This window comes from Paramisgurnus dabryanus, chromosome 8, assembly GCF_030506205.2.
Source record: "Paramisgurnus dabryanus chromosome 8, PD_genome_1.1, whole genome shotgun sequence".
Taxonomy (NCBI): Eukaryota; Metazoa; Chordata; class Actinopteri; order Cypriniformes; family Cobitidae; genus Paramisgurnus; species Paramisgurnus dabryanus.
The window spans coordinates 38,194,510-38,205,530 of NC_133344.1; positions in this window are offsets into that span (position 1 = coordinate 38,194,510).

Consider the following 11,021-nt stretch of genomic DNA (forward strand, 5'->3'; position numbering starts at 1 on the left):
TTTATATTTGTAAGGAGGGTGCAGTGCAATAAGGGGGTGGTTCCCATGTGAATGGGACAGAGGTGAATTATGTGTCCAAATACCTGCTTTTACACATTAACTGAAGTGCACTCTGACATTCTTCTTATCATTTAACACATAAAACCTTGCAGCATTGATAGATGACTTGGCTGATTAACATCATTTTAATTTTACAGACCAATTTCAACTATGGCCAACTAAGTCAATATCCTATGTTCGTGACAAAAAATATGTTTTGAATTTGAACTAAACTACTGTCTAGTAGTGTTGTGTGATGTTTGTCTGTAAAACTGCTTCACAGAGTGTGCTCTTGCTGTGTTGCCATAATATATTGTTAGTAACGTTTCTTGGGCTTGGCTTATAAGGTGATTAATTTTTTTAATTAATGAAGTCGACCGGTAAGCATCACAGTATTTTGATCTTATTTTCAATGTAATGCATTAGGATTTAAAACATTTCCATTTGCACTTCTCGTGACCTGCTTTATCTCTTGTAAGATCTGGCAACAAGAGCAGGCTGTTTATCCCAGTAACTTTGTCCTATTTGTTTCTTGTACAGTACAGTGCATACCAGTGGCGAACCGTGGGTACTTCAGCTGGGCCTTCAAAATATGCAATGAAGTGCAAATGCCTCTCCATCTATAATACTAGGCTATTCGTATTTCGTTAAATCATACAGTGAACGTGTAAAAATTCTGAGCACGCAAAGTTAAATTACAGAATGGGCATTGTCTGCCTTTAAATGCAGTTTTAAAGTTTAAAATTACTTTAATCTAACTGATAAACACAAATACAGATTCTGCTGCTCTGTAATGACAGGGGCTCTGTAAATTTGCATTTAACAAGCTTAAATTATGTTCTTTAATTTATTTTTTGGAAATATATATTTAGCTGTCGGATACCTTGTTAATCTTTTTCATAAGGGTAAATATAGCACCCTGCGTTCTCAGTGCACCTCCTTGTGGCTTATAACTGTTGTTATAAGATATCCAGGGCTCGCAAAATCTCTAGCCCGAGCCCCGAGGCTATTGGGAATTCTTGTCGGGCTACCAAAATGTATCTCCGCCCTGCCCATCGGGTATAGCGAGGTAAAACATATTTGAATGTTTTTGCATTCTCTCAGATTTTAGGAAATTATATTGTATGTAATTCGAAGTCGTCTGTCAGTCATTACTATCCTCACGTAACAAGTGAAACTGTCAGGAAGTAAAAGTATAATTAAACCCATTATTTTTCTCGTGTTCACGTCTGATATGCACAGGCTCCTCTCCTCTCCCATCTGTGCTCTTCACGAGTACGCGCTTAAGTAATTTCGTTTTTACCTCAGCCCTATCAAGCTAGCCACAACGTCAATCACGTTTTCCGCCATTTACCTCAACCACTCTCACCGCAGAGATTCGGGCCACTAGACTGTATTAATATTAACGGTCTATGATCTTCGTCTTTGGTGTTTTACGGCAGCTCGCATCCAGTTTGTTGCATGCTTAGGACTTCATGAAGGCTTACAATGTTTTGTTTTTTGCCCGCCCACTTGAAATCAAAACGTGATTGGTCGATTTGCCCGTCACTCTCCACACCAAAACACATAGCTTGGGATTCATGAAGTCCTAACCAATGAATGAGCTAGATAACCGGGCCTTAATAGAGACAGACGATTCTGATTGGATTAGATGTTTTCATGACATGAACCTGACAGTAAGCTTAATGTTAGAACATAAATGAGAGAAAATATATTACATGTATTGTATTAAATTGAATTAAATAGAAATTTAAAAATGTAAAAACATATTTTTATTGAATATTATTTATTTGTATTATTATAATAAAAAATCTTTTTATTAATTTTTTTAGGCCTTCTCTGAAGGCGTAGAAGGCCCTGAAGGTTCCCCACTGGTGCATACAGAAGAGAGACACGTACCTGCTGATGCACTTTTAAATACATCATCATTATGTAGTTGTTTTTTTCAGCTCTGTACACAATGCATTGAATTTTTGTTAAATGTGGTTGTCAAACGCTACATTACTTAATTGTGTTTGTACAAAACAAAAAAGAAGTGACAATTGAATTTAGCTTCAATGTTAACAAATATTTACTTAAAGCTATTGAGTACTTTCTGCAGCATTATCCACTTTTTTTGTTTCAGACAGAGATATTTCAGGACTGATACAATGCAACTGTATTTTTCAGATTCATGATAAACGTTTTGTATAATAAGATCGTTGCTTGAGGAACATAAACAGACTGATGATATATGTTTTTTTATGTGCCCTGTTTGAGTTTTGGCAGTGCTTGAAGTGGTTGAAAGTTCTGGTACTCACTTGTACACCACTGACATAGATATCCCATAGCAGGGGTTTCCCAGACATGGCTTATCGTAGTCTCCGACAAAAATGCATGAGCTGCGTTTGTTTAAAAACATCTTGCAGTGATATCTTAACATAAAGCAGTGCAATTTTTGTCTCAAGATGCACACCAGTATTGTTTTTTGCAGTAGTTCTCAAACTGGGGGCCGGGGCCCTCAGGGGGGGCATGAGATGGTGCCAGGGGGGCGCTAGTTTTATGACATTTTATAAAATACATTAATTTATCATGAATTCTGTGTAATTAAACTAAAAAATAAGCCTACTAACCAACAACACTACTTTGTATAATTTAATATGTTATCTTTAATTGAAATGTTACATTTTAGAACTGTGCAGATTGACCACCCAAATTAAGACTACATATACCTGGTATACCTGGTATAACACTACAGATCATATCATATATTTAGCAACATGAAATACGTGCAGTTTAGTAAGGCATAAATAGAGTAGCTTTTAAAGAATCTAACTAAAGTGGTGCAGGTGTGTAAGTGAGTGAAATTGTCCTTAAAACAAGCTAAATTATCTGCCAATGTGGTGAGAAAAAAAATTGTGAAATAATATTTAATTTTTCTTAAACACTTAATTCAAGTAAAATTTTCTCACCCCATTGGCAGATTTTTTTGCTTGTTTTAAGCACAAATTCACTTAAATTGTATATTTTTTTGTCTAAAAACTAGTATCATTTTCTTAGGTCATTTTGCTCATCAAGAAAATACATCTTGATTTAAGAATTTTTAGATATTTCTACTGAAAACAGGACAAAAATACTAAGAAAGTCATTTTTTTGCAGTGTAGCCCACTGTGATTAAGCTAAGGTATTATGAAAACTCTGGACATTTTCCTTGAAAAATCACTTTAGTAAAATGAAATAAAACTGTAATTAAAATGTGCGTTCCTCTATAGCACAGTGGTAGAGCATAGCATTAACAGCGCAAAAGGTTCAAACCCAAGGAACACACATACTGATAAACAGAAATAACAATCTATGGCATAGGTTAAAAGTAGCCCAAGTCCATGGAAAAACAATGGACTTGGCAACCCTGTGGTTAGCATGCCCTGTATATTTACTGTACTTTATACCTTGTAATCAAAAGATCTTTAATAATTCTTTGCACAGTCTTTTGACCCATATTAATGTGCATGCCTTTGACACACAAACATTACTAACCTTTGAGCATGAAAAATCCAGGGACCTGTTTCAGAAAGGTGGTTTAGTTAAAAAAAGTTTATTTTCAAAGAAATTTAAATATTCCCAATTTTAGATTAAACATACTTAGTTTTCCGTTTTAAAATGTGGAGGTATGTTAAACACGAGAAAGCAGGTAAAGTCAACCCCGTTTCAGTAGGAGAGGTAACATACTCAAATCTGTTTCCAGGGTAACTTACTCTATTGAACATATCCTGGTCGGGAGCAGGTTTAAACTCAAGAGTTTCTTTAGGTCTCCTACCCTCTTTTAACATGCTTTGTTTATGACAAAATATTTAACAACTAGAAAATATGTGTCCATAAAACAGCTTTTGAGTCAACTGTTCCATTACTTTTGGCCTCTATAAAAAGGGGGAGTTACATAACAGTTAAACGGCTTTTATTCCTAAACCATTTAGACAATTTGGATGTGAATACTTTGATGTGCACTATAAGCCAATATTCATTATATGACTGTAACTGGAATAAATGTTGGTAAACAGCTAAAATAACAAAAAAATGTGCTTCTTTCCTAATATTTATGGAGCTGACTGTAATTACATTTAATAACTTTTAACATGGCCACCGGCCCACGAGGCCCTAGCCCAGCGGGAATCTCCTGGTTGTCCCAAAGGCCAGAGCCTCTGGACTATCTGCCCTAGCCAATATGGTGTTGCCCATTTCCCTGTGCTCTACAACTCACCCAAGATGGCAGCTCTAGAGCCCCCTGGACTTTCTGCCCTGGCCAAGATGGCCATTCCCCAGTTCCCTGTGCTTTGGAATCTCTAGTTCATTCCTGTTGGTCATAGTCTTGGCCGTTTTATGTTGGTGATGTGCTCTTCCCTCTTTTTAATGTGCCTGGTTCTCCCTGTTGTTCTTATTTTGTTCCACCCTCTTGTTTTCTCCATCAACACTCATTGTCACCACACTTACCTTGTGCACTTGTTCTTGTGCATAAACAGTGTCTCACTTTCCTTTAGTAGTCATTGTTTGTTAGTGTATTCATGTTTCTTCTTTAGTCTAGCAAAGGTTCTTTAGTCTTCTGCCATTGGAGAAGAGGTTCCGTAACCTCCACCCTTACAGACATTAACCATGGTTTTTTTTGTGGTAAAAGTGTAGTAACCATGTTTCTTTGGTGTATTGATTACTATTAGCAAAACCATGGTTTTAATACAATAACCATGCTTTTTTGTTGGTTTTAACGTACGTAAAACGCTTAGGTTACTCACGTAACCCCGGTTCCCTGAAATAACGGGAACGAAGCATTGCGTCAGTTAGCTGACGCTATGGGGGGGAAACTCCTGTTTACTCCGTGACTGAAGCCTATTGGTTAACGTCTGTACAAAGTACAGACCAATGACGTTTGAACCCGCGCGCGGGAGGAACGCGTCCTTATATAAGCGCGGTTCAATCGTCAGGAGCTCATTATATTCGACTGAAGCGCGCAGCCGAATAACACTCGCTGCGTAGACGTTTGTAGCACGGCAAGAGACGCAATGCTTCGTTCCCGTTATTTCAGGGAACCGGGGTTACGTGAGTAACCTAAGCGTTCCCTTTCAATACGGTTCACTTCGCATTGCGTCAGTTAGCTGACGCTATGGGGGAACGTAATCCCATCACGCCGTGCATACACAACGTACTGAAGTGCCTTACCGGAGAGACACTGCGTGTGGCCCTATACCCGGCATATTCACAGCTTTAAAAGCAAATGTGTAAGCACCATATAAATTGTTGACGCGCACACGGTGGGGTTTTAAACGCACCGGGGGCACATAACATAGCACAAGACGGCGAGGTACCGAGCGCGCCGCGGCTGTGCGAGATAAGTAAATTCAGAGTCACGTTGGTGAGCTCGCTGAGCGCACCGTGGTGTACACATAAAACGCATGAGCGTGCACGATTGAGCCGAGAGAACCTGCGCTCGTAGGGCAGGGACGTCTAAGCTGTACAATCTGACAACGTAGACGGCGAAGACCAGCCGGCCGCGTAGCAGATATCAAATATAGATATAGATACCCCTGTAGACCAAGTTCATGAAGAAGCCAAACTCGCACAGAGTGGGCTCTATATAGGACATAGCTCATAGAGGGGCGTGAGCCAGTGCGATGGTTTCAACGATCCATCTAAATAACCACTGTTAGCAACAGACATACGTAGTGAGTGATCTGCGAAGCTCACGAACGGTCGATCTGACTATAATATGCGGCAGAACGGTTCGTAGCGTGGGATTATACAGATACCACAATAGTGTGAACCCAGGTGCACCCTCGAGCGCATCGGGATGCATATAGGTAGTATTATAGTGCACAGATCGGTGAGCTTTCCAAGCGCGCCGTAAATGTGTATTGACTATAAATTGCACGGGCACAGGTGAACACTTGAATACATCGTGAATGCATATAGATGAATCAGAGTGTTATAATGCACAGGCCGGCAAGATTCTCGAGCGCGCCGTCATGTGTTCTGATAATAAATTGTGCGCACACGGGTGAACTCTTCAGTGCACCGTGAATGCGTATAGATAAATCAGTGCACAGAACGCGCCGTGAATGTGTACAGATATGATTGATGAACGTAACGGTGGGCACCCAACGCACCGTGAACGTACACAGATGAACAACAATGTATGTGTCACAAAGCATAACACAGCTGTGTATACAGGTGAGCTTTCCCAAGCGCATCTTATTGTATACCAAAATGTTATAGCGTGTACATGTGAGCTTCTCTAAGCGCACGGTGGACGCATATAATTAAAAACCATATCGTGCATACAGGTGAGCTAATGGGCGCACCTTTAATGCAACAAACCTCAGTAGTGCGCGAAGCAGGGATGTCGAAGCTGTAAACTGACAACGTGGACGGCGGGGACCAGCCGGCCGTGTCACAATTGTCAAATGAGAAACCTCTAAGACCATGCCCATGCTCTAAGACAAGTGAGCATAATTGTCACGGGAGGTGATAACGTCAACGATCCATAAATAGCCTGTATTGACAGGTGCTCTAGTGAGTGATCTGTGACGCAGATGAACAGCTGATCGTCTGATGTACGTCAGACGTATGTGTCATACAGGACCTTGGACAGTTCCAGAGCGCTGTGCCTCGGGCACCGTCCGCATCTGAGAAATGACAGGCTTATGAATAAAGTGAATGGCCAGCCGTAAAAGCATGGTTCGCTGTTACCGCCGCCGTCCGCATCTGAGAGATGACAGGCTTGTGAATTAAATGAATGGTCGGTCGTAAAAGCGTGGTTCGCTGTTATCACGGCCACATAGATATAGGTAGGGGAGAGAGCCGCCGTGCCTCTGTAGTGAGGAGAAAAGTGTTCCACCGGCGATTCGCGGGGGTTTTAGACTTTCAAATGTCACTAGACAGAATGGATCAGACTTTGCATAAGGACGCCTCGTGAAAGGGGTCCTAGCAGCTTGTGTCAATGTGTCATAAGGCACGTAATGTAGGTCGTGTCCCACGGATGCCATCTCCGCACGCCCATCGTAATGGGTTAATATTGGTAGTTTAAGCATGAGATGCGTATCACTCTGATTGAACATAGCTTATAAAGCGATGCAATGAGTTTATAAAGGAGATGACTCGTCAGCTTGTTCAGGGGGCGAATTCTCAGTCTGGTTCGGTAAATAATGAAACCACCGTAGATTGCCCGACCGCATTATCACAATAACACGGTCGAGAGTGCTGCAGTGCTAAATCATCCTCTTAATGTACCGTATTCACAGTACAAGGTGATTTATATGAGACAAACGGCGTTCCACGCACCAAAGGCTGATTGCCGTCGTAAAGCGTGTTCAACCCACAGCAAATGCTGGGCTAGCTCGTAATGACAGCACTTCATGCAGCCGTGTGTAACTTAAGCAAGCTTCCCGGCCGTCAGCTCGGGGCGGGACCTTTGCTTAGTCAAACTGAAGTGGACTTATGAACAGAATGCCACGATATTCAGCTTTCTGAGGCTCGTTAGAGGGGTACGTGTGCCCGTCTTAAACGAGATGCCGCGCGCGTCTGACTGTGCGCGCGCTTTAAGCTTTGAAACTTATTGTGGCGGGTAGCAAGCTCACTTGAGGTTGATATTACCCTTAATATCTCCGAGTATTGGAGCGGAGGTGTGAGCGTCTTCGGATCCGCTAATATAAATCAGCTATATGGCCGAAAAACGTCATAAACCGCTTGGCTGTAAGCCTTTGAGTGGCCGTCCGGAGAGGGCGCGATTCAAACGCTTGGAGCCATGCGAAAGTCTGAGGCTGTCCTTCCTCTAGGAAGAGAGAATAACAGCCGTAAGACCGTGCTCGTTTGCGCCATCAGCATCGTAGCGGAGAAACTGAGGTGGGCTGCGAGCGAATTTGGCAGAAAGGTGTTAGAGACACCGTACAGTCGTGGGGTGTCAATACACAGTATATGGCCAAACCGGGGTTTTTTCGGCTAGCGTCGATAGAATTATGGACAGTGGGCCGTGTGTGCGTATTACTGAATGCTTGTCAGTAAGGCGATAAAGTGTTTAGAGACACCGTACAACCGTAGGTGTCAATACACAGTATAGTAAGCACGGAAATTACTCTTTTTAGAGGAATTAAATACCGTTCGCCACTATAGTGAGGTCGCATAGCCGACAGTATTACACAGTATGTTTGGATAAACAGCACACAGAAAACATTTCAGGGCAGTCCAGCCGAGGCGCGACATAACCCCTTTTTCCCAGACAGTTTTGTTCTCTGTTGATGCAGCTGTGCTGCGGAGACCAGAGCTCAGCCGTTCAGGTGCACAAGCCTCAGTAGTGACGGTGACCGAACGGCTCACGGAGCAGGGTAGTATGTCTAGGTGGTTTAATGTCAGACTGAACCCATCGCAGAGAGGAAGTCTGCCGTGAGGCCCGCGGTTTTGCCGTTTATTAAAAGGGCAGAAAAACCGGGTATATATATATAAGAATGTACCAATATTCAGCGCACTGATATAGGACGGGACTGAATAAAGGGAGGTATTCGGGCCTCAGAATATTATAAACAAATTCGTTCTGCCTCTGATTCCGTCTAAACCAGAGAGAAATTACCAGGCAGACGAAAAATGAGCTATCTGAAGTGAGATCGGCTCAGGCCAGTAAAGCTCTATAATAAGTGTTTTAGCGCTCCAATAGAGGCGTGTCCGCCTTATCGAGCAGACGAATGAGATCGTGCCGCTCCAGGAGGGGAGGGGCATGAAGCTCTCTCATAATGAGTGTTCTTGGTGCTCCAATAGCGGCGAATCGGCCCTATCGAGCAGACGAATGAGATCGCGCCGCTCCAGAGGGGAGGGGCATGAAGCTCTGTAATCGTTGAACACTGGACAGCTGCATTTAGAGGCAGCGAGCCGTAATACCGCGTGCTAGCTAAGCCGTTAAGAGACCTCACCACTGTGGGGAAAGGAGCGAGGGACTCCGCGAGCGTGGAGCACGAGTGGCTGTGCTATGACAGAGACAGGGGCAGACCGCCCGTGTTTGCTTGTCGTATGCATCTATCCAGGTCTACGGTTCCCCGCTTGTTCATCTCAACAAGAGAGGAACGGCAGAGGGGAGCAGCAACACAGACAGAACAGCCATGCGTCGTGACGGTATCACCCGATGCACTCGGGGGATTAATATATGTGCCAGAGATCTCGCCACTGAATGTGAGAGGAGCGAAGGGACTCTGTAAGCATCAACGGTTGCGGTGTGACAGAACACAGGGGGGGTTAGTCCGTGTGTGCTTGTCTATGCATCCATCTTGTCTCATAGCTCGCCGTGTGTTCATCCCGGCGAGAGAGGAACAGCAGGGGGAGCACGAAACATGGATAAGACAACCAAAGCATAAGCGCGGTCCCGGCGTGGGAGGTGCCAGACCGGTAACGCGCTCGGAGGAAATTCATAGCAGAGAGGCTCACCGAGCCGCTGTGCTGGACGCTATTACAACAGCGCCTGCTCTTTTAGCGTATAACTTTATATTAAAGATATTGATCTTACCGGGCGGCCGCAGGGGAGACCTCGTCAGGCGTGTGTCCGCTGCACAGGGCTCGTACCACGGCAAGCGAAGGCTATCTTCGGTTCTCGGCCGGAAAGCGGCAGGGGAAGACGCTAGACCTGGACTCTGCTATCTTCGGTTCTCAGCCGGAAAACGGCAGGGGAAGACGCTAGGCCTGGACTCCGCTGCAGGGCTTTTGTCAACGGCGAGGTAAGGCTTGTTCTTTTTCTTCGGAGCAGCGAGAGGTTCGCGCTGAAGGAGAAAATAATGAGCTCCTGACGATTGAACCGCGCTTATATAAGGACGCGTTCCTCCCGCGCGCGGGTTCAAACGTCATTGGTCTGTACTTTGTACAGACGTTAACCAATAGGCTTCAGTCACGGAGTAAACAGGAGTTTCCCCCCCATAGCGTCAGCTAACTGACGCAATGCGAAGTGAACCGTATTGAAAGGGAACCATGATTATTTCATAAGGGCAGGCATGAACAACTAGACTAAAGAACATCTTCAACCACCTGTCTGAACTCTCTTCCCTCTCTACCCTCTGTCCCAGATACACTAGACAAAACACACCAATCACCAGCCACTCTTTCTATCTGCACCACAATGTAAATAGTAAATACAACTGCTGCTCTCTTCTGTTTGCACTATATTGTAAATAATGTACGTTGTCCACACTACCATGTGTTTAATGTAAAAAATTGCACACATCGTATTTTTGTATTTTTATTTGATTACTTTTATTATTATTATTATCTTATTTTTAGCTTTCAATACTTGTCTTGTTATATTGTGTCTTACACCACCGGCCCAAGAGAAATGCAATTTCAGTCCTCTGTATGTCCTGTACATATAGCAGAATTGACAATAATGCTGACCTTCACTTTCTGTCCATTGTTCCTGTTGTTCCTGTTCATTATCTTGTTTCTTTTATTAAAACTACACTGTGTTTGGATGCATTGCCTTTGACTGCCTGTTTCCTCATCATTACACAAACAGACCAAACTTTATACAAAAACTATTTTTTTTCATTGCTCAGAATGCAGTTTTTATTTTGCTGTTTTATTATTTCATTGTTTTGAGCAGAAATCAAAGCTTTGTCAGAATAACATTCTTTCCATGCACCATTTCATATGAAAAGGCACGCTTTGGTTTCCAAAGGCGCTTATGTGCTCATAAGAATTCATCACCAAATAGCTTAGATATGTTCATGGTTAATAAAGCAATTAGACACAGGAACAAAAAAGTAATTGGTTATTGGTAGTTTACTGATGACAAATAATAACTCAAGAAATGTAGTTCAAAGCAGTTCAAAAATGAGTCACCATGATAGTTGCCAAGCAACACGACACAGGAAGTGCAGTATTACTGATATAATAATTTCACAGGTGTATGTTTGTGATACAGCCTGGTTTATTAGGTCAGACTGCTTTCTTATCAGAAGCAAACCGCTCCAGAGTTTGTTTGGAATCAA